At 42.8% G+C, this 24,326-nt stretch overlaps 1 long non-coding RNA gene across 1 annotated transcript; it reads left to right on the forward strand.

Moving 5' to 3' along the window:
* The first annotated feature begins 462 nt into the window (after positions 1-462).
* On the forward strand, positions 463-21,997 carry LOC146338851 (uncharacterized). The gene is made up of 7 exons (XR_014784655.1): positions 463-891; positions 1,338-1,480; positions 3,280-3,355; positions 11,730-11,806; positions 13,235-13,318; positions 18,309-18,407; positions 19,318-21,997. It is a non-coding gene; the product is annotated as an uncharacterized LOC146338851 (long non-coding RNA).
* The last annotated feature ends 2,329 nt before the right edge of the window (positions 21,998-24,326 follow it).

Consider the following 24,326-nt stretch of genomic DNA (forward strand, 5'->3'; position numbering starts at 1 on the left):
CTAGTACCCTATCTGTATTTTTGCCCGGTATGCCCACAGCTGCTGCTCATATGAGGCTAGAATCCTATGCACACTTCGCTAGGAGTAAGCCCTAGAACACAGCGGGGCTGAAACCTGCACTGGATTGTTCTGGGAGAGCTGGAAGCAACTTGATTAATATCCCTGGAAGTTTTACTCCATTGCAAACCCACATGGATTTGCCCACCGACTTTTGAATCCGAGGCTTGCTTACTTTGCACCGCAGAGGTTAAATCCCAATGTTTAAAGGCCGGTTTTTAATTGTCACGTGACATTCTCTCGCAAGGAATCTCGGGAAATGTAGTTGAGCGAAGTACCGGGAGTCGAGGGAGAAATCTCAGTCGAGCAGTCCTTCGAGCCGCGTCGGTTTAAAAACCCGCTTTGGCGTCCGCACTGCTGACACCTGTCATATTTCCACAGGAAAAGACAATGTGGAGGGGTGGGGGAAAGGAGAAACAAGAAAAAGCAACGGAAGGAAGGAAGGAAGGAAGGAAGGAAGAACGGTGCGGGATAGCTGAGAGGAAAGCTAGCGGGCAAACCAAGAAAGGCGGAAAATCGGAAAAAAGACGGACAATCGTTGCGCTTTTTAGTATTTCTGAAGGCAACATTCAGGACTACATTACCCAAGTGCCTCTCTGTTCACAAGCCCCGCCTTTCTCGCATTTCAAGCTGCTTAGTGGCCAGGACCTTGGAGGGTCTGCCGGACTTCTCAGCTGGATTGGCTGGCCGGGGCTGCCCCTCGGGGCTGCCCCAGAGGCGCGCCGCAAACCTGGAGCGGGACGGAGGCGCTATGGCCCCGGCGGACAGCTGCAGCCTCGCGCGCTGCCTGGGCTCTCTGCTGGCGCTTGCGAAGGAAGGATCTGGAGTGGAAAGGTGAGCAGGGGCCGGGCTGGATGGCAGGCAGGCAACCTCTAGGGGGAGGAGCAGAGCCGCGCATCCCCCTTTTGCCAGGCTGTGGCTCGAGGAGGGGCGAGGGGGTCCCCCCGTCCCCCCACATCCTCCGGGCTCGGGCTTGAGATGGGATAGCAGCACCTGAAGGCTTGCTAACCCGGGAGGCTTGCTAAACGTGAGCCCCTCCTCGTTTGCGCCCCGTTGCAGGACGGGGTTACCTTGCTATTTGAGTCACGAATGGCAAGTTGCTTGTTCGGTTGTTTTGCGCGTGCGGTAGCACCACTCAGCGTCTTAAATAAACCGATGGTTACCGCGTGGTTAAAACCGAGGTGGCATTGTCTGTTTTCCCCTTCCCCGCCTGAGGTATGGGAGGGATTTATGTATGTATGTATTTATTTATTTGAGCTTCCCCTACACTTTAAATGCAGTAAAATGTCCTCAGGAGATTACGGAGACGGACAGGAATAAACTACCCCGTTTTGTACGTAACGGAGGTAACGTAACACGGATTCATTAGTTACCCCCTCGGACGCCTGAACACCCTTCTGTTCTTTTGCGTAGACTCCTGTGGGTAGGTGTTTCCTGAATGCTCTTAGTAATGGTGAATGTCGAAGTATACAGTAGTGGTTTATTTTGAATTTATTAATTCAGAATATTTATTTATTAGATTAGCTGGCCACTCTAGGCGGTGTACAGTTCTAATAACATGAAATACAATGAATTTACATAATAAATGTGTGTGTGCACACAATGCATACTTGGATTCTGACGAGCGGCTAGTCTAATTTGAAGTAATTGTCAGTAGAGTATTAATTGGTGTTTAGTACTTATTCTGGCATGGACTCATTTGGAGTATTTTCCGGAGTCCCCAAAGGTATCTGAAGAGGTGGCGTGTAGCTGTTTTTACTTTTTCCTCTAGTAACTTTACTTTGCACTAGCCACCTGCACAATAAATGTTTGTGATATAGGGGTGGGATGAATGTTTTAAAGAATGACTGGAATTATAAAGCAGTTTATGTGATGATACTAAACTGATAAAGTTGGTAAGTTTTAGGTTTTCAGTTGGCTGAGTTTTGTAAGGTTGTGTTTACCCCTATTTTCTTGGCTCTTGTTCCCTTTTTCTCATATCCCCCAGCTGATGGTAGCTTCCTCTTTCAAAGTCCTGGTAGGTCTACACACCTTATGTTTCCATGAGTTTCACAGCCTGATGCTTACATAAAAGAAAGTCCAATTTATTTCATTGGGGCCTCCTGCCAAGTAAGTGTGCATAGGATCACAGCTGTAGGCTGCAATCTGGTGCCCGTTTACTTGGGACCAAAATGTAGTTAAGTCCATGGATTTGCTTCCAAATAAGTGTGGTCAGGATTTGGCTGTAAAGGTTCTTCCAGATGGAGATCTCATAGCACTAACAATCAAAAGGCATTGTGCAGCTATTCCATCTTTCCTCCTATATTAATGGAATGAAAAAAGGCAGAAGAATCAGAGGGAAGATTATAAACAGCATGGGAAGATTATAAATAGAAGATGATGTCTTCTGGATCCCTGTAAAATTATGTGAAGGAGGCAGGGCAATTAGATGATAAAAGGCTAGTCTGAAAGCACCCCAAATCTATATACTGGCTCATCCAGAGTAAAGGATAAAGTCAATTGAATGTTGGTGAGAAATTTAGTATTTCAAATTAATATGTAATATAAACACACATACACACACAGTGAGATAGTACTGGTATTATAGCAAATTAACCCTAATGCATAACTGTTACATTTATATTAGTAGTTTCTGCAGTTTGCAAAACCTTCACAAAATCTGATTTTATATAATTCTCAAATAAGAGTTCTATTTCATTGGCTAAATTGTGTGTGCTTGTGTGTGGTTGAGATTTTTTCTTCTTTGGTTTTTTAGTTCTGTAGTATATTTCAAGTAACTCCTTATTAAAATGGTTATTGAAATCCTGGTGAAATTAAATCAATCAATTAGAATTACCCAGACGTTCTAAGGAGACCATTTAGCTTCTCTGTGTGTGAATTATTATCTAAGCAGATTTTTGTCACTTTGTTGTTTAAAGATTCAAGAATCATAATTCTATGTTCTGTAAAAGATTCCATGGCTTCTTGCTTCTGGAAGGCATACTGTCTCTCAGTAAAACAGATTCCTTGGCACTCTTACAAGTTCAGTCCACACAGGTGTGCACTTTGATCAGTTTTCAGCTTGTCAGGGGCATGGATATTTGTCACTAAATTAATATGAATATGAATATTTATTTATTTATTTATTATTATTATTAAGTATATTAATTATTATTAATTAATATTAATATTTGTCACTAAATTTTATTGCTTTAAATCTCTCTTCTCTTCACATCTCAAAAGAGCTTCAGTCATAATCTCCCAATAATAAGAGTTCATCTTATTATTCCATTCAGTCCGTGACTTGGAGGAAGAGGAGGTAAGATGATTGCTGCGTAATGACATTCTCTCAACGGTTGGCATTCTGCTAAAAATGATTGACTCTTATTACCATATTTGCAAGCTCGGTACTTGGTCTGATGAATGAAATGCAGCAGGAAAAGTATTGCACCAGTGCAGATGTAAATGTCTATTGCGAGTTGTCCTTGCCACAGCATTCCCCGCATCTAGGCGTTGCAGTATTAAAAGCACTGTGGCTAATTTTTTGAGGTATTGAAATATTTAGCCCAGGCTTCCTTTGCTGTGGTTGTCACCTCTGCTTTGTGTCAAATTGCAGATCCATTTCTTAAGGATGTCTCTATTTTCTGCTTTATCTGCACATTGATAGATCCTGCATGACCAGACAGAGTGAGATTTTCCTGGGAGAGGAGCATGTTTAAAACACACACACAGGCAGAAAGAGCCTAAATCTAATCTCCTTTATGGGCTCCATTCAACTCCTTTAGATTAAAGGAAAATATGAGCTTGACTTGAAGGCTTTTTTCCGGCATTCTCTCTGTTATGTAGCTTTAACAGATAGCTTTGCAAACACAGAAAGAACCATAACATCCTAGTTGATAAGTTTTGCTTCCTCTGAACGGATCACTTGGAATTGCCTGCTTTTTTGGAAATTCACACATCACTTCTCATCGGCACCTCTTATGCCTTGCCAAACTGTTTCAATGTAGTGGTTGGATCTTTACATATGGGGCTGGGAAAATATCAGGTGTGTTCTCTTTGCCTCACCCCCCAATCACAAAACATGGCACCTGGGGGACGATCCATTCCTACTGTGTGTGAAGCTGCCATAAATTGAGGTTTTCTTGCCACATCAGCAGGTGTACACATATCCCACCCCATATCTCTAGGGCTGGGAGGGGAAGAAGAGGGTTCTAATGAACCCTATTGTAATCCAGCATAGTACACAGGGCCTGCTCTTGCAGTGTGGCTGGAGGAATTTTTATTTCCTGGGTTGGGTTCTGAATATCTGATTTATAGAATCTAGGAATTTTAGGTGTTTTGGAATTCAGCTCCACAAACATTCATAATTCCCCCCTAGCTTTATCTCTTTAGACTTCACAGCAATAATAATAATAATAATAATAATAATAATAATAGTGTGTGTGTCAGTGTAGTGATTTAGTGTAACTCTCTCTAATTACACAGGGTGTAATATTGCCATCAAAACAACAAAGAGTCTTGTAGCACCTTACAGACTGACTATAATATAAACACTTTCACACCTGTTCATCTTTAAGGTGCCATAAGATCCTTTGCTGGTTTTGCTGTCTTAAGAGGACTACACCTCTAGAACATAATATTCCCATTTTACCCATGGGAAAACTGAGACTGAGTGAGAGACTGAGTGTGCAATTTTTTTCCCCTCCAAAGTCCGTCCATTAATAGCTGTCATGAAGTCAAACCCTTGGCTTCTGGATCAGGCCCAGCCCTCTAGTAAGGGCTAGGCCTTTGTGTCAACTCTGTTTGGGTGTGCTCTTCTAATTTTGCAGATGTGATTAAGATGGTTTTTGAAGGCTCTTATGAGACGGGTGAACCAGTTTTGCTCCATCCATCTAGCTTGTTTCCTTTACCTGAACAGGTGTGTCTGTGACTCACCTGACCAAGGGAGCAAACTCCAGCCATATGATAATAATGATGATAATGATGACAGACCAAACTGATTTATAAATCCCAGCTGAGTGTTCTGGGCTTCAAGAATTATTACAATTTATGGCTTATGGTCCCTGAAGCACCCCTCAAGCCAGATAACACAAAGTGATACCACAGAATGAATGAAATATATATATATATATATATATATGAATGAATGAATGAAAGATAGAAAGACCAACCAGTACTACAGAATAACAAAATGTTGCAATGATGAAACAAGCAAGGCACATCACTATATACAATACAATTAGGGTGATTAAAAGAATCACAGAAATGGTGGCTAGCATATTCCATATTAAAATTAAAGTTCAAGTCTTATTCTGCTCAACCAACAAAACAGTCATCATTGAGATCTCATGATTACCGATTTGGCAGAGCTTAGGTGATCATATTTGGTAAGCTTCTCATTCTCCCAGGATCTCTCTGTTCAACCATGTTAAATTTTTTACCATTATTATAACATTCTAACTAACATCTGCTCATGACCTTTATCTTAGACAAATATCTATGCACCTTGACTCAGATAGGAGCTTCAGGCTTAGTTGTAGCTCCTGTACACAGCTCCTGCACATAGCTCCAAGAAGGCTTCTTCTTAATGTAGTCAGGCCTACCAGCTGACTTCAGAAGCACCCTTGCAAAGGTCCATCTCCTAAATCAAGAAGCTTTTTGCTTCCAAGAATTACCCAACGCACCTGTGGCCAGCTCCTTTGCCCTGGTTCCTCAAACACATTTTTGCACTTAAGCTAGCTCATAGCACATACAAAACTAATTACTCAGCACTTACAGTTAGTACACACAGATTGTAATGAATAACAGTCCCATAAAATCCAATAAATTCTTGTTAACAATATGCATTACATTCATACTATGTAACAAATAGGATGTCACAAATGTGAATTGAGATTTAATTGAGATAAAAATGTGAATTGAGATAAAAATTAAAACCAAAAAGCACACAGTAAAACAATATAACATATAAAAACATTAAAAACACAACATAACAATACAACCAGAATAAAACTGCAGCAATGCAGAGATTTAAAATACAGATTTAAAGTAGCAAAGCTAAAAGTCTAGAAAGTTAAATGCTAAAACGCCTGGGAAAATCAAAAGGTCTTCACCTGGTGCCAGAAGGAATACAATGTAGGTGCCAGACAAACCTTTTTAGGGAGCTCATTCCACAGCAGGGGTGCCACAGCAGAAAAGGCTCTCCTCCTAGTAGCCACCCACCTCACTTCCTTTGGCAGTTAGAGTGTTGGTTTGAGACTCAGCAGCCCAGGGTCTAGTTCCCACTCAGCCATGAAGCTCACTGGATGACTTTGGGCCAGGCCCTGATTATGAGCCTAACCCACCTCACAGGGTAGTTATGAGGATAAAATGGAGAGGAGGAGGGCCATGTAAGCTGCCTTGGGTTCCTTGCAAGAGTGGGGGGAAAGTGGGATATAAACATAATTAATTTAAAATACAATAAATAAAATATTTTAGAAACACCTGTGTGACTAAAAATGGTTTTGGCTGGCACCATCTAAAAGGCAGCAAAGCTGGTGCTATGAAATGCCCTCCTTGGGGAGGGCATTTAATAATGCAAGGGTGGGCAGACTTCAGGCATACAGGAGCTACTTTGCTTTTCTTACTACAATCCCTAAGATCCACCAACCAGGTTTGTTGGTCCCAAACTGTTTAACACAGTAAGGATGCAATCCTATGCATGTTTAGACAGAAAAGAAGTCCTCCAATTCCAGCTATTTCCCAGCCAGCCATGGTTTATATCCTTGCTGGCTGGGGAATGATGGGAGTTGTAGGACATTCTTTTCTGTCTAAACAGCGCCATCTTGAAATGCGCCTGGATGCAAATTGGCAACCAGTGCAACTGGAACAACAAAGGAGTCATGTATTCCAATGAACTGGCCTTGGTCAGAACTTTAGCTTTCGTATACTGAAGAAGCTGAAGTTTCAGAACATTTATCAAGGGCAGCCCCATGTAGACTGCATTACTTTAGTCCTGGGGTCTCCAAAGTGGTGCCCAGGCTCACCAGTCTACCCACAAACATCTCTCTTGGCACCCACCAGGCTCCCTTCCTCTCCTGTTTTTGTTTTATTTCCTAAGAGAATGTATGATGTGTTTGTTTGTTTATCCTTTCCAGCACAATCTTTATTGGGTTGCAAAAGACTGCTTTTGGTTTTTTTGGAGCTCATACCCTCACCTCTGTTTTGTAATTATGTTCTTGGGCAAGTTATTTTTTTTCTTTTAGCCTCACCAGTTTGCTATCTGGAACATGGGTGGTTTTGTGACTAGCTATGCCTACCATAACAGCAATTTTATGGATGGGGAGCCTCCCCATGGCAGCCATTTTGTGAGAGCACCCACAATGTGCCTAAGTAGTCTAACTGAGAGATAACACAGTGTGTCACCATGGCCAGATCTCTTTTCTCTAGGAACAGGCACAATTGACATGCCAGCCTGAAGTGGGCGAAAGCTCTCCTGGCCACAGCCATGAGCAATACATTCAGGGCACAATCCTATGCATGTTTAGACAGATAAAAGGCCTACAACTCCCAGCATTCTTTTTATCTGTCTAAAAATACATAGGATTGCACCCTTAATCATGCTAGCCTTTACCTGCAGTATAGTGGTGCATCCCTTACTTAGGGTTTACCGCTGAGAGAGAATTGGAGACCCAGTTACATCTTGCTTTTCAGACTCCCTGTTTTTGATGTGGTTTTCGGACTAATGACTTGATACAGATGGAATCATGGTGAGATATGCTGGGTTTCTTTGCATCTGTTCCATGGTGATGCCTGGCTTTCAACATGCCCAAAGTGTGTGTGCGCGTGTGTGTGTGTGTGTGTACACACACACACACCCCTTAAAAAAAAAAAAGCTCTTTACTGATGGAGGTTGATCCCGCCACCAACCCCCCCAAAAAAAGAAAAGGAAAAGCCTGTTAACAAAGTTAATAAAAGAACAGCTTAAAAGTAAACTTCAAACTGCAGTTCAAATTTAAAGCCTTTTAGAAGTTCACTCCTCTCACAAACAGCGGATGCTTGATGGATTTTCTTTTTTAAAAGATAGCAAAGAAAAAGGGGTTACTTAAGAACCACCTATGGGCAGAATGCATCCCTCCACCTTGTGAAGTTTGGAAGATGGGGATGCGAGATTGGGTCTACTTGGAAGTAGCACCGGTGTAATGGAATTTACTGCCCTGGGAGACATGGCAATCCACTTCACTTAGGTGCGTTCAGGCATCAGGTCAAAACGCTGTCTTTTGAATATATACTGCATGACAAAATAGGTTTAAGGAGGTAGGGGTGTGTGCGTGTGTGTGTGTGTGTGTATATATATATATATATATATATATATATAATATACAAACTAATATTTCACACAAAGTTTAAAACAATAGATTAGCAGTCCAACAGTATGTCATGTGTACATAGTTGCACCCCTTCATGGATCACTGCCTTGTTGTGGTGAAGGGGCTTGTGCAACTCAATGAAGCCATAAGCTATGCTGTGCAGGGCCACCCAAGACTGACAGGTCATGGCGGAGAGTTCTGACAAAATCTGGTCCACTGGAGAAGGAAATGGCAACCCACTCCAGTATTCTTGCTAAGAAAACCCCATGGAATGTATCACAAGGCTAAAAGATATGATGCCGGAAGATGAGCCCCTCAGGTCGGAAGGTGTCCAATATACTACTGGGGAAGAGCAGAGGGTATTTCCAAGTAGTGCCAGAAAGAGTGAAGCGGCTGGGCCAAAGCCGAAAGGACACTCAGCTGTGGATGTGTCTGGTGATATCAAGGGAACGTTTTGTGCAAAGACGGGCATGATAAAGGACAAAGAAGGCAGGGACCTCACAGAAGCAGATGAGATTAGGAAGAGGTGGAAAGGATACACAGAAGAACTATACAGGAAAGATCTGAATGTCCCTGATAGCCATGATAGTGCAGTAACTGAACTTGAGCTGGACATCCTAGAGAGTAAAGTCAAATGGGCCTTAGGAAGCATTAGTAACAACCAAGCTAGTGGAGATGACAGTATTCCAGCTGAGCTATTTAAAATCCTAAAAGATGATGCTGTTGAAGTGCTGCATTCAATATGTCAACAAATTTGGAACACTCAACATTGGCCACAAGACTGGAAAAGGTCAGTTTACATTCCAATTCCAAAGAAGGACAATGCCAAAGAGTGTTCAAACTACCGCACAATGGCTCATTTCACATGCCAGCAAGGTTATGCTCAAAATCCTACAAGCTAGGCTTCAGCAGTATGCCAACCGAGAACTACCGGGAGTACAAGCTGGGTTTAGAAGAGGCAGAGGAACTAGAGATCAAATCGCCAACATTCGCTGCATCATGGAGAAAGCGAGAGAATTCCAGAAAAACGTCTATTTCTGCTTTATTGACTACGCTAAAGCCTTTGATTGTGTGGATCACAACAAACTCTGGCAAATTCTTAAAGTGATGGGAGTACCAGACCACCTTACCTGTCTCCTGAGAAACCTGTACGAGGGTCAAGAAGCTACAGTAAGAACCAGACATGGAACAACCGATTGGTTCAAAATTGGGAAAGGAGTACGACAAGGCTGCATATTGTTGCCCTGCTTATTTAACTTATATGCAGAGTACATCATGAGAAACGCCGGGTTGGATGAATCACAGGTCAGAATTAAGATTGCAGGGAGGATTATCAACAATCTCAGATACGCAGATGATACCACCCTAATGGCAGAAAGTGAAGAGGATCTCAAGTGCCTCTTGTTGAGGGTGAAAGAGGAGAGTGCAAAAGCTGATTTGAAACTCAACATTAAAAAAACGAAGATCATGGCATCTGGCCCCATCACTTCCTGGCATATAGAAGGGGAAGAAATGGAAGCAGTGACAGATTTTATTTTCTTGGGCTCCAAGATCACCGCAGACGGTGACTGTAGCCATGAAATTAAAAGACGCTTGCTCCTTGGGAGGAAAGCTATGGCCAACCTAGACAGCATAGTAAGAAGCAGAGACAACACCTTGCCGACAAAGGTCCATCTAATCAAAGCTATGGTTTTCCCAGTAGTAATGTATGGCTGTGAGAGGTGGACTGTAAGGAAGGCTGAGCGCCGAAGAATTGATGCTTTCAAACTGTGGTGCTGGAGAAGACTCTTACAAGTCCCCTGGACTGCAAGGAGTTCAAATCAGTCAATCCTAAAGGAAATCAACCCTGAGTGCTCATTGGAAGGACAGATACTGAAGCTGAAGCTCAAATATTTTGGCCACCTAATGCGAAGAGAAAAGTCACTGGAAAAGATCCTGATGCTGGGAAGGATTGAAGGCAAAGGGAGAAGGGGATGGTAGAGGATGAGATGGCTAGATAGCATCACTGATGCAATGAACATGAACTTGAGCACACTCCGGGAGAGAGTGCAGGGCAGGAAGGCCTGGCGTGCTATGGTCCATGGGGTCACGAAGAGTCGGACACGACTTAACGACTGAACAAACATAGTTGCAACACTGATTCCAACTCAAAAAGGCTATACAAATATACAGGGGGGACACAGGCATTGTATATTTGTACAGCCTTTTTGATTCGGTAATCAGTGTTGCAACTATGTGCACATGATATACTGTTGGACTGCTAATCTATTGTGTTAAACTTTGTGTGAAATATCAGTTTTTATATCAAAACTTTGATATATATTTTTATACACATAATTTTCCTTAAACCTATTTTGTTTCATTTATGAATTGTTAGGGATAGAACCATTTTACTGCTATTTATTCATTGTATGCGCCTGTCTGTAATTCTGTCATCATCATCATGTATATGTTGAATAATATGATGGAGAATCCTTTTGTACTAATTGTTCAAGTTGTTTTTTGTTTTTGAATTAATGCTTGTGAGCTGCTCTTAGTTGGAAATGTGGGATAAAAATATTTTAGGACAAACGAATAGATGCTCCCATCAATACAACTGATACACTATTTATTGCGAGGAAAACCATGGGACAATGCACTGTGGTGGTGGTTACTAGAGTGTCAGAGAAAGTATGATTTCCTTCCTTCAAAATGATCATTTACATTTGCATAGGAATCATTCTGTTTAAGTGATGAATGCTGCAATGTTGTGCCCACTTACATGGGAATAAGCTCTGTTGAACTTAATGGGGCTTACTTGTGAGTGGACATACTGTATATTGGACTGCACTATAAAACGTTACTCACTTAATTGGCAGCACAGTCTTATGCATGCCTACTCAAAAGTAAGCCATGTTGAGTTCAGTGGAGCTTGAGTTAAGTGGGTTTAGGATGGAGCCTAAGGTATCTTCAACTGAGTAACAACCTCGTGTAGATATATTGGAGAGTGATTCCCAAGCTTTTTTTCAGGTTAAGTTACTTGGACCAGCAATATACAAGTGTGTATATGTGTGAGTGAATATAGGAGGGTGGAATATGCTGTCATTGTAACCTTTTCATTATACTTCCCTGATAGAAGTTCTGAATTCCATCAAGTTGAAAGCTTAATGGCCAAATGTTGTTGCTATGTGCACAGAAGGAAATATTTTTCACCTCCTTTTTTGAGCAGTCCTACATTAAACACATTTTCAGAGAAGAGATTGTCTTTCATACTTTCCTGTTCTTTAAATAAAAAGGAATGCTAAAACATTTGCTTAAAAACAGGTTGGACAAGGGGCGCACAAACTTTCCCTTTTTTTTTTGTAGTCACATAGAAATTCTGGCTGAACAGTAAGAACAAGATGTCCTGCCTTCTACTAAATCAACATGTCTGTTGCTGAATGGTAGGTGTATTGAACATGTTGCCCTGAGAAGCAGGTGTAAAACTAAGAACGCTTACTCATCGGTAGGTTTCACTTCTCCTGGGTGTGGCTGTGTTGCCTTTGATAACTGCATAAGGTTTAACCTTAATGACATGGATAAAATTATATTTCTGCTGTCAAGTACATCCAAACTAGATTTGCAGTAAAAGCAGCCCAACTCAGATTAGCCCAAGAGAATAATTCTGTTGTTTAAGAAATGCAGTATTTGTGATTAGATATTCTTGTAAGGCACTGAATATTTGCATATTGTACAGTGAATTTTAACTTTGTGATATAATTTTTGTTGTTATCCTGCTTTGCATTGTTTGGTTGTTTGCTGTTGTTATCTTTGGCTACAGCCTATACTTGGTTGCCTAATGAAATGAAATGCATACGGTTTAAAAGGTTTGTCTTAAGTTTGGAAAGGCTCCACTAGTTCAGGGGCAATCAACCTGGTGTCCTTCAGATGGGTTTGAATCACAATTCCCATAATCCCCAACACTGGGCCATGATGGGTGAGGCTGATGGGAGTTATAGTCCAAAACATCTGGTGGCACCAGGTTACCTACCCCTGACAGTGTTGGACTGGGAGTCAGGAGATCCGGGTTCTAGTCCCCACTCGGCCATGGAAGCTCACTGGGTGACTTTGGGCCAGTGACAGACTCTCAGCCCAACCTACCGCATAGGGTTTTTGTTGTGAGGGTAAAATGGGGAGGAGAAGGATTATGTATGCTGCCTTGAGTTCCTTAGAGGAAAAGAAGTGGAATATAAATGCAATAAATGCAATAAAAATAGAAGGACTTGGTGGTGTGGGGACAGCATTTTTTTTGTGGTAGCTCCATAGCTGTAGAATGCTGTACTTAAAGGTGGCTCTCTTGGAATCAACATTGTCATCTTTCCAGTGCCAGGCAAAGACGTACTTATTTTTCCAGGCATTTGGTAATTAGCAGCCTTACCATTGTAGGATGGGGGTGGTGGGGGCTTTTGGATGTCCATTCTAGGTTGGGGTGGGGAGGATATTGGTGCCTGATATGTGTGTATTACAGAGAAATACTCCTGGCATTGTATTTTTTTGCTTGGTACATTTTTATTGACTGTATTTTTATTGTACGATCTTCTTATACTGATTATGGATTCTATACTTACATTTGTATGATTTTGTTATATCAGTTGTGCTTTTCCTTTTACTGTTTTCTTTGATGTAAGTCACTTCAAGCCCTCCTTGAGGGTGGGAAGTGACACATCAATCTACAAAATGAATCAAAAAGACTTTACACAAGCAACATGAAGAATACTTTTGTTCTCAGATACTGCTAACTTACACCATTGTTTGCAAAATCTTGGCAGTAAAGCTGAAGTCTGTTGGCATTTCATAGGAAACGCTCATCTGTGTTATCTTCATTTCTGCAGCCCTGGGATTTTGGGCACCCTCGGTGGTCTGCCCATAGAAGAAATCTCATGCTGCTGCTGATCACCTTGCCTGTGCCATCTAAGGTAAGATAGGTGGTGGTTCCACACCGTCCTTGATGTATTGCAAATGCACAGTCCCACCACCTTGGTACCAGCCCTTTCTCCCTGATTTTTTTGGTTGTTGTACAGTGGTATATAAGGATGTGTCATAGAGGTTTTTGAAAACAGGACTCCTCCTCTTGTTTAGAAATCGCACTTACAGCACAATGCTCTTTGGGCTGGATGCCCAAATGAGGGAAGGCTCCGGTGCTGGAGATCTCTGGTCCTCCGCCCAGGCTATTGCCGCCAGGGTAGGAGGAGCGATGGAGGTCATATTTGCCTCTCCGTCCTCTTTTGCAGCAATTTTCATTCGATGGGCCTTTGAGCCAGCCTGACTTTCTCTCTCTAACGGGCAGGAGCTGAGAGGCTATTGGATCCTGACACTCACCTTTCCTGCCTTCTGAGGTTGGAATCCCGACCTCAGAAGCTGGAGCTGCCAGAGAGCTTTCCATGGCAGCTGGAAGGGGGCTTAGGGTGGAAAGAGTTTCCACTGTCAGATCTCCTCCTCCATGGTCTGAGCGCCATCTCCAACCTCAGGATAAGGGGAGAATCCTGCATTTTATGGTCCCTCACATCCTGTTTCTGGGCCGCAAGGCTGCTCTCCTAGAGATGGGAAGACCTGATTGCAGGGGGCGGGGCACATTTTATGTCCTCTTTTTCTTTTTTCCAGTCCCTAGGGAAAAAAAGTTTTTTCCCCTCTCATTTTTCCATCATTTTCACAACTCTAATCTCACATCTTGATTTTCCTGCAAGAACCTCAGGGTGCTTTGCATGGATTGGCTGATTTTGACAACCTTGTGAGGTAGGTTAGGTGAGAAATGAAAGTCATTTCTTGAACATATTGGCTGAGGTTGGATTTGAGCGCAGGCCTTCCTGGTTCACATCTGACAATTCAGTAACCACTACAGCAGACTGTCGCACGACTTTCTGTTCTGTTGCTTTGAGCATTTATTTGTTCATTTTAAAATAGTGTTATCCCAAGTTTCAAGCTAAAAGCTTCTCATACCATCTCACAAATGAGCATTTAAAAAACAACAGCTGACAATTCCAGGGGAAGCAGCATAGCCATCTGGGCAACCCCAGTAGCCTTGACCGGGACCTGAGGTGGAACAGATTTGGCCTGCAGGCCTGAGCTTTAATATCCCTGCTTTAAGACAGTGTTTTTGTTTTAGGACTTCCTTTTTTCCTGTCAGCAGCTGATTCATTTTAAATGAATGGATAGCATGGGTATACAACATTTTAATATTCCACTAAAATAAACATGTGCTTCCTTTGTATTGTTGGGAGTTATTTGCTATTGCTGTCTCCTGTTAAAAAAGCAGTTAGCAGAGGAAAAAACAGACAGACAAACAAAAGGCACAACAGAATGCGCATTTACCAGTCCCAAATGCACACAAGGCTAAAAAAGAGACCACACCCTTCTTTAGTGAAGAAAAAGGTAAAATGGTTTACTCACAATATTTTTGCATAAAAATGCAGCTACAGCAAGCATGTGGTTTCAAAAGGGAGTTTGTTCAATCCATTTATTTGTGTTCTATAATGCTGGCAGGAGCAAGAGAGAGCAAGCACGTGCACTCTCAGCAATGGTGGAGGTCAGAGAGAGAGAGAGAGAGAGAGAGAGAGAGAGAAAGCAAGGGGAGAAACAGGAAACCACACTGTAGGCTATAGAGAACCTAAGGCTAGCTGTGCCCAAATTTCCAGGCATTAACTAACTCACTCCAACACTGCCACTTCCTGTAACCTGCAAACGAGATTGCAATATTCCCAGCATCTATACTATCCCAGCCCACTCCAATCCACTGTCCCAAACTGATAGTGAAAAAGTAGATTGGCACAAAAGGGGGATCAGGTGGTAGCACAGACTCTACATGGGTTTGATCTGTTTTACTCTGACTTCTTAGTCAAACAGCCTCAAAACATTTCAAGGGTTGTCTTTCTTCAGTGACAAAATCCTGATTACGTTTTGAAATATATGTAATGAATGCATGAAACAGCCCTATCATGACTTAGACCATTGGTCCATCAAGTCCAGGACTGACTCTACTCTGCCTTGGAGCTGGGATTGGCTCTCTCCAATCTCAGGGAGGGTCCCCCCACCCCTGCCTTGAGACCTGTGAGCTTTTAAACTGGAGATGCCAAGGACTGACCCTGGGCCTGTTTACATGCCAAGCATGTGTTCTAGTACGGTGTCCCCCCACCCCACTGGAAAATCTGACCCAATTTCATGTAACATATTTTTGTAGAAGATCTCCATCAACCACTGGGAGCATTTAAGCAACAATGTCCAGGCCATCTTAGATGTGGAATTGATAACTGGAATGCTGAAAAGGGGGAGAAATCCTCTCTGCCTAGGATTTCCATAGTAAGGCAGCAAAATAATAAAAAAAAACCTCCTCCCCCTTGTCCCTCCCCCAAATGCATCGTCTTCAGGCGCTGCGATTAATAAAACTGAAGCTCTGATTCTTGCTAGTATTGGAGTTGCACTAAATAATGCCACAGTTCTGTTTATTACTGGTTTCATTGGATAATATGTACTATAAAGACTTCTTGAGGTTTTTATTTAAGAGTGCTCTCTCACTCTTAAGGAGGCAGGAAAAAATGTGACTTCGTTTATCATAATAATGACCCAGTGACAGGAATATGTGCTAAGAGATAGAATAGGGCAAAATTCTTCAAAATAGCAAATGGTGTACACATTTTTGAGTGTCTTGGGCTTCTATCTTAACCTCCCACTAGTTTAAAATGTTTCTGGAAGCTCATGCCCTAGATCCAGAGGCAACTTGGAAATGGGGTCATTACTGGGAGTCCATTCCTGGTATGTACAAGAGAAGAAAATACCTTTGGAACAATCAGGCTGGCAGGCAGTAGAGGAAGGGGCTTCTCAGTGGTGGCCCCATATCTGTGGAATTATCTTCCAAGGGAAATACAGTTGACCCTATCAGTTCTGGGGATTATTTAAACAGGCTTTTAAAACTCATTTATTTTGAGGTGCTTTTAGCTGAGGTGCTGGGCTGACTTTCCGATAATTTAATGGCTGTATTACTGCTGGCTTTAAATCCCCACCCCCACCCCCAAACAGCAGTTTAATCTTATATGATGGTCATGCTGGATTGTGAGATATTTTTAAGGATGGACGAAAGTCCCTTACCTGGTCCTGCAGCTTGCTTTGCGGTGGGGGGGAGGTGCTTTGGTTCTCCCCCTGAAGTTCTTGGTGGGGGGGGAGACGCCCCATGCCTCGCCGCTGAAATTCAGGCGGGAGGGGGAGCGCCCCATCTCCCCGGCTGCGAAATAAAAAAAGTAAAGTAAAAAAAAAACAAAAACGCATGATAGGCTACGTGACGATTTACGTAGCCTATCACGGCTAGATTTTCAGTCAGCCGTGATAGGCTACATAAATCTTTATGTAGCCTATCACGGGTGACTTTGAAAAAAAAAAAATTTGTGTTCCTTGTTTGGGCAGGGGTAGTCTACGTAAAGATTTACATAGACTACGGCGAAAATAAGGGCAACGCAAATAGCGTTGCCCTTATTTTCGCCGTAGTCTACGTAAATCTTTACGTAGGCTACCCCTGCCCAAATAAGGAATGCAAATGGCGGCGCCCATTTGCATATGCGCTTTTTTTTTTTTTTTTCAAAGTCACCCATGATAGGCTACATAAAGATTTACGTAGCCTATCACGGTGTTTTTTGAAAATCTAGCCGTGATAGGCTACGTAAATCGTTATGTAGCCTATCATGTTTTTTTTTTTTTTTACTTTACTTCGTAATGGCAGTGGCGGCAGCCGGTCGGAAGACTGGCCGCCACCCCCGCCCCCGCTGAAACGCTGCCGAAACGCTGCCGGGACCTGCCACCGAGAGGGACATTCGAAGGAGGTAAGTTCCATCCTGGGGGGGGGGGGCGGAGAATTTCACCACCGATTTTGGGGGGCCGAATGCATTGGCATTCGGCCTCCCGGAGATTCGTGGAGAAATTCTCCGCTGTCCCTAGATATTTTAACGGCTTTTTAAAAAATGACTTTTTTTAATTAAAGGAGTACATCATAGTTTTATACTTTAATTTTGATGTAAGCTGCCTTGGGAGGGTTTTTTGACTGAAAGGTAGCATGGCCACGTGAATTGCCCCAAAAGAGGAAATACATCACCAAATAAGAGGACGTAAGAGGATACTGATTTTTGTAAAATGTGTGTATGCTAATTTATATGTGTAGATGCAAATTTAGACATTATAATCTAAGTAGAAATACATAGTGCAGAAGACTATAATTAGGTTTCCTGGGTGCCTGCCTGTTCAGTCTGCTGTCCAGGTGCTAACTGTTGTTGGGTCATAGTTCTAAGAGTTCTGTATCTTTAAACTGGGCTTGGACAGGACAAAACTTTAAATAGAGGACACCTGGCTACCCTGGGTGGCCCAGAAAAATTCAAGAAGTTGTTGTTGTTAAAGAAAACATGGGGTTAAGCAAGTCTGGCTCAATCTTTAGGATGGGCTGATTAGCAGGGCAGGATACGCTTGAGAGCAAATGGAAGAAGAGCCATGCTGAATCAAACCTAAAGGCTATACAGTCCAGCATCCTCTTTCTAGTAGTGATTCCAGGAAGCCCACCAGTTGGGTAAAAATAAAAGAAAGCAAAACAGCCCCCCCCCCTTCTGATGTTCCACAGCAATTGAAGTTCAATGGCATGCTCTCTCTGAACACCGGCCGATGGCTGATAGACCTGTTCTCAGTGGCTTTGTCTCATCCTCTTCAAAAGCCATATGTTTTGAAAAGTTGAGTGTTCAAAACACATGTAAAATCAGGAGAAGTCCTGAGGGTTCACCCCAGGAAGGGAGTAGCAGTTTCAGTACCACCACCAAAAAGGCCATATCCTACGTGTCCAACATTTTAGTAGTAAGTTTTGTTTGTGTTCACCCACTGGCCTTTAAACTTAAACTTCCCTCTTTCTCTCTCTCTCTCCCCCCGGCCCTCTCTCTTTTTCAGATGAGGTGGGCAGAAAGACTGAGCTAGGGTACCTGGAGGAAAGGCATCAGAGACCATCGAATGGGTGGAAACAGATGGAAAACTAAGTCTACTTTGGAGGCGAGACACCACACTTGCAGTGCTATTAAAAATGAATTCTTGACCACCTTATCTAAGACAACTCTGTGCCAGTGGTGGCTCCGAAGTCATGGGGTTGTGTATCCACTCTGGGTTTCAGTCAGAACCAGTCAGAACTCTAAAAGTGCTATCCAAGGTGCAGAACCTATTTTGGGGAGATGAGCTATTTTGGATAGCTCATTTAGAGTTCTCACTGAAACCCAGAGCCGATTCATCGCCTCATGACATCAGAGCCACCAGCCTCCTCTGGTCTGTACCATTTCTTAGAGGGCAGAAAACAAGAAAGCATCCTGATTCATACAGTAGCCAGGCATATCCCTTTGGGATGCTCACAAGCAGGTCGCAGAGGTAACACCCTTCCCTGTTCTTGCCCCCAGCAAGTGGTATTTGGAAGCATATTTTCTTGGAGCATGGCGGTCCCATATAGCCATCATGGCAACAGCCATTGCTAGATCTATCTTACATGGTATGGAGGAACATTTGTAGAAAAGCACTGTATCAATATGAAGTATTAATAGCATTCACTTTAGTTTTTAGTTTTTGCTTTTAAATGCTTGTCTTTATTGTATATTGGATTCTTGCATCCAGATATTGGTTTTGAGCTTCTCACATGCTAATGCTGCTTCTGTAAATGCCCAACAGGCAACAGAACAGCACTTGTAAGTGGGAGAGTAAAATAATTTATTTATTTTAAGCATGTGGCAGTTCCTTCCCCGCCCAGCAGTGTACAGCAGTTAGCCACACGAATATCAAATTGCTTGGAGCCCCGATGAAAACTTGCAGGGAAATATAAAATCTGCAGGGCGAACCTGGGTTTCAATTCTTCTTTGTCATCTTCTTTCTTTCTGTCTCTCTTCCTTCTAAACGCCTTGGGCATGTTTTTCTGTTTCAGTTCTTTGGGAATTGGAAGCATGTTGAAAAATGAAAGTAGAACACGGGAGCAGTGTTTACCTGCCGGTAGGACCCAGTCAAATGTGAACGTCAGAGCTGGTGTGCGTATCTGTGTCTATATCTAAATTGCAACCTTGATTATGCTTCAGAGCATAATCCATCTTCAGAGGTGAATTTATAGAGAATCTTTATGGGGAAGAACAGGCATTGATTTGCTCCAAGTTTGTGGACGAAGCAAAGAGACGACTTCTTCGATTGGCTAAAATTTACTTCATGCTGCATGCATTTTAAACAGCAGGTTTGTTTATGTGAGAGTGACTCTGCCTTCCTGCCTTTCTTCTGATTTTTTTTTGGGGGGGGCGCAACTAGGAGCTGTGAGTGACGGTGACGGTGGCAGCGGCTGCTAAGTGTTTAAATGATGACACCATTATGTGGAGTGATTTTCTGAAACGAGAGATTCCAGCCAAGAATTACACCTGCTCTCCTATTGCCTCCGAATCCTTACTTTGCCGGCTGTGCGGATGATGATTGATTTGTTTGTGACAGATTGCAGGAAACAGCCATTGATTTTTCAATATTTTTACCTTAAAATTATTTACAGTTGTAACCATGGGGATGTATTTCCATGGGCTGTCGGCTTCTGAAAGACGAGGGATAATATTCCCCGGGTCTCTGACAAGACAAATTACCTGTAATGAGCGCAGTAGCTGAAGGGTATACTTTTATTTTAAAATATGTCAATAACCTCAGTGACTAAACGAATATTGATTCAGCATAATGAAGCATGAGTAATGTGAAAATGAGCTCTTCAAGGGAAGGCAAAAGGGAGAGGCGTCCCCCCCACACACTTTCCCCCTTTTCTTTCCTAGCTTGTAGCAAAGAAGCTTTTCATTCTTTATGGCTGGCTGTCGAAAATATGCAACATTATAAACAAGTCACCAGTAAACAATGGTGAGAGTAAACCGAGGCTTTTGAGGCTGACAGCTACAATGCACAATGCATTTCTAAGATATGAGAGTGGTGCCATAAGTCGGTTTTCTGCCGTAATGTTTTTAATTAAAGAATTCCACGTGGGAAAGTTTCAACCAACATTGAAATCTGCAAGACCAGTCCAAAATGTTAGGAATCCGGGAAGGCATCACTAGCTTTCACATCCATCCCAGGGTAGGCGTAGGAAGCCTGATACCCTTCAGATTTTTTACTATAACTCCCATCAGCCACAGCCAGCATGGCAAATGATCGAGGTTATGGGAGTTGTAGTCCAAAACATCTGGAGGGTGCCTTCGCCTGCCCTAGGGGTGGGGAATTTTCCGATGAGAACCTTTAGTCAAAATTTGCTGGGGGTGAGGTTGGGAGACCAAACTGAGGGCTGAAATGAGGGGTGGATTGGCAGGTGCCTTTCATTTTGTCATCCACGTGTGGACAGAATGAGATGTTTTCCAATTACCTGAATTTGGCCAAATTTACATTTGCACAAATTCATACATGTGAAAATGCGCAAATCCCCTGCCCCCCAATGTCCATTTTATAGGTATCAGCTGATGGGTGGTTTTTTTTTTTTAGTCTTACGTGTTTTTCTGTTACTAGATTTGCATAACATTCTGGAAAGTAAAACAAAAAATGGTCCGCATGCCTGTGGAATACATGTGATTTGGGAAAAGCCATTCTGCTGTGGAAACTGCAGGTTGGATTCATACAAATCCAAACTCATTGGATTCCATTATGGATTCCCCCGACATTCTTAGCTGAAACCACCCATTCCTCAAACTAACAATTTCCCACTGCTGTTGTCCTGTTTTGTGGGGGCAGCTGTGTTCCTCCCAGGAAGGGTCTTCTGATAGCCATCACTCCCCCCCCCCAAGTCCCCTCCTGGGAATGATGTTACATAATGGCATAGTATTATGCAAAATGGGGGTCTGGGTGTGTCAGAGTTCCACCCTTGGCCTATACCCCTGAACTACTCCTTAAGGAACACCTGCCTCCTTAAGGATCCCACCGTCCATTTACTTTCCCCTTTCCAATAACATGGGGTTTAGGCTGTAGATGTGGGGTGATTGATACTCTAGACACAGAGTTTAACCACAGCAGTTTACTGGTAAATTAAAGCAAGCAAAGTACAACTAAATGTATTTACAAAAAATAGCTGAGTGATACAAAAGGCATTAAGAGAAAATAAACGTTGCAAAGTGCAAGTTCCTTTACCCTAGCTGTACTTAGACTTCTTCGGGCTGCTGCTTCCTGCTCTCTCTTCAGGCCCTGATCTCCTCAACTCTGCTCTTACCTCTCTGGTCTTTCTGACTCTCTCTTTCTATACCCTCCTCCCCCAGGGGGGCAGGGCAGGTCTTGTCCACAGCTCTATCCTCCGACACCTTGCTGCTGCCTCCCAACATCTGCCACTTGAAGCAACCACCTCACGGTGCCTAATGGTATGGTAGTCCTAGGCAGATGTTTAAAACAAATGAGGTGTAACAATGTCCCTGTTCCTGCAGAGAGGCAATTCAAGATGGTCTTCTATGTTGAGGTTCTCTCACAGGATTCTTCAACTTCCTTTTGTCTAAGGATGGAAATACTTATTTCTGGTAGCGGGCATCATGTTTCATGGATCTCCATTTTCGATGTATGTCTAGGTGCTTATTAAACACAGATTTATTAAAATAAGTAACTCATCACTTTTTCATTTTAAGATTTATCTCTCTCTTTTCATGACACCTGCCTAATCCATTTAAGCTTCAATACCCTTGGCATTTTTTTTGTTTGTTTTAAAATGCAAATGATGTATATATTCCCCTCTCTTCTCTTTGATGGTTAAAAAGGAAAGGATGCTCTGGTCTATTCCCCCTCCCCTTTACGAATATAAGATGCCCTTATTCTCGCTTTCCTTCTCAAATTAATTTTTTGTATTTCTCTCATGTAGGGAAGGCTCTGTTTCCCAGCTAAGCTGACGTCCTTGGGCTGATAGCAACAGCTGGAGCTGCAGACCTCGTTCATAATTCAAAGACCCTCCCTCTCCTTTATTTACTACACACGCACATTTCATTTCCAGTGTGGTTCAGTTTGCCTTCATTTGATCCGATAGTTGCTTTGACCTGTCATATTTTATCTTGGTGTCCTTTTGGAAGGACCATATGCCACTTCCCTTAGTTGCCTTGCTTGGTGGGGGGCAGGGGGAGGAAGTGAATTATTCCCATGAAAAGATGGGCAGCTTCCTGTCTTCAGATCTCTAAAGGGCACCAGAGGCAAAAATCCCTTCACCCGAATCCAACTCAGACTGTGATGGTGGTGGGACCTGTGGGGAAATCTTTGAGGGCAAACTCAATGGATTTGTATTCTTGCCTACTAGACCCATCTTCCATTAGCCCAAGAATGCAATTGGGTGGGTCAGGGGGGCAGGAAAACCTCAAGGCAGGTATGATGAGCCTCTTTCAGCTTGAGTGCCACATTTTATTTTGAAGAAGCTCGCAGGGCCCATATTCCAGGAGTAGTGAGTGGAGTGAACCAAAAAAACAAAGACACCAACATATTTTAGCTGCTACCCCTAGAATCTGCTGTCTGAGGTGGCCACCACATTTTGCCAAATGGTAGGGCCAGCCCTGGCAACATGCATGTCAAGTTCATTATAAATTGCCCTGGTCTTCATGGGAAAACCCTCTCCTAGAATGGAATTCCTCCCTAGCCCCCCACCCTCCACTGAATTTCTGACTTGGAAAATCCCTTTAAATACCATCTGGCTTCATTATGGTGTAGCAGATCTGTATTCTAGGTTATGGTATGCTTTCTCCTGACAGACCCACCTGACTTCTTCACTGTTTGGGGAGCAGTAAAGGTACAGCTTTTTGATGGGCATTTGAACCGAAGCAAATTGAGTTCCCTTACCTTGCCAATCTATAGTTCGGGGGGGGGGGGGTGGTTAAAATTATCTGTAGTTAGTCGATTAGATTTGTTTTTATTTTAGGTTTGTGGTTTCTTACTGTTGATGTTGTTGGCCGTGCTGAGAGTCTCTGGTCCAAAAGGTGGGGTAAAAATGTTTGAGTAAATTGGCCTTCCCCAAACTGGTGCCTTCCCAGATATTTTGGACTTCAGCTTCCATCTGCCCCAGAAAGCATGGTCAATGTCCAAGTCATCTAGAGGGCACCAAGTTGGGAAAGGCAGGAATAAATGAATAAACAGAATGTCCATTGCCAGAGAGCTTCTGCATTCACTTAAAAGCAGGCTCGGGAAAGGACAGCTTCATGCCTGTAGAAGAATGTTCATTTTACTATTGCTTGAATTCATTTTTAATTTTATTTTTACTTTTATATCCAACTTTTTTTCTCTTGGAAGGATCCCAAGGTGGCTTACATAATCCTCCTCTGTTTTATCCTCATAATAAGCCTGTGAGGTCGGTTAGGCTGAGACTCAGTGACTGGCCTAAAGTCACCCAGGGAGCTTCATTTCCAAGTGGAGACTAGAACCCGGGTCCCCCAAGTCCCAGTCCAACACTCTAACCACTACACTACACTGGCTCTCACACTGGTATTAACAATATTTATAAACCTTTGTTTGTTTACTTATTGAATCTCTATACTGCCCATTAACTGAAGCTCTGGGTGGTTCACAGAACAAAACTTGAAACCATAAACTAAAATAACATAGTTAAACATAGTATAGAAACCATAAGTTTAAAACAGAATAAAACTATGGTAAATCCCACCAGCAGTGCACAGGTCTCAAAACACAATTACACATTAAAAACAAACAAACCCCGAAGGGCTAAAAAGCCTGGGAAAATAGCTAGGTCTTCATCTGGCACTGATAAAACCACAATGTAGGTGCTGGGAGAACTTCTCTGGGGAGGGCATTCCACATATGGAATGGCCCCCACTGTTGATGCAAGTGAGGGTTAGAAAGGAACCATTCTAGAGGAGGACTCCCCCATGGACAGCAGGGTAATTTGTATTAAATGTCACACACGTGCTGGCAGGGCCGGCCCTACCATCAGGCAAAGTGAGGTAGCCAGCTCAGACAGCAGAT

This window comes from Heloderma suspectum, chromosome 8, assembly GCF_057233095.1.
Source record: "Heloderma suspectum isolate Gila_16-S chromosome 8, 16-S_ref, whole genome shotgun sequence".
Lineage (NCBI taxonomy): Eukaryota > Metazoa > Chordata > Lepidosauria > Squamata > Helodermatidae > Heloderma > Heloderma suspectum.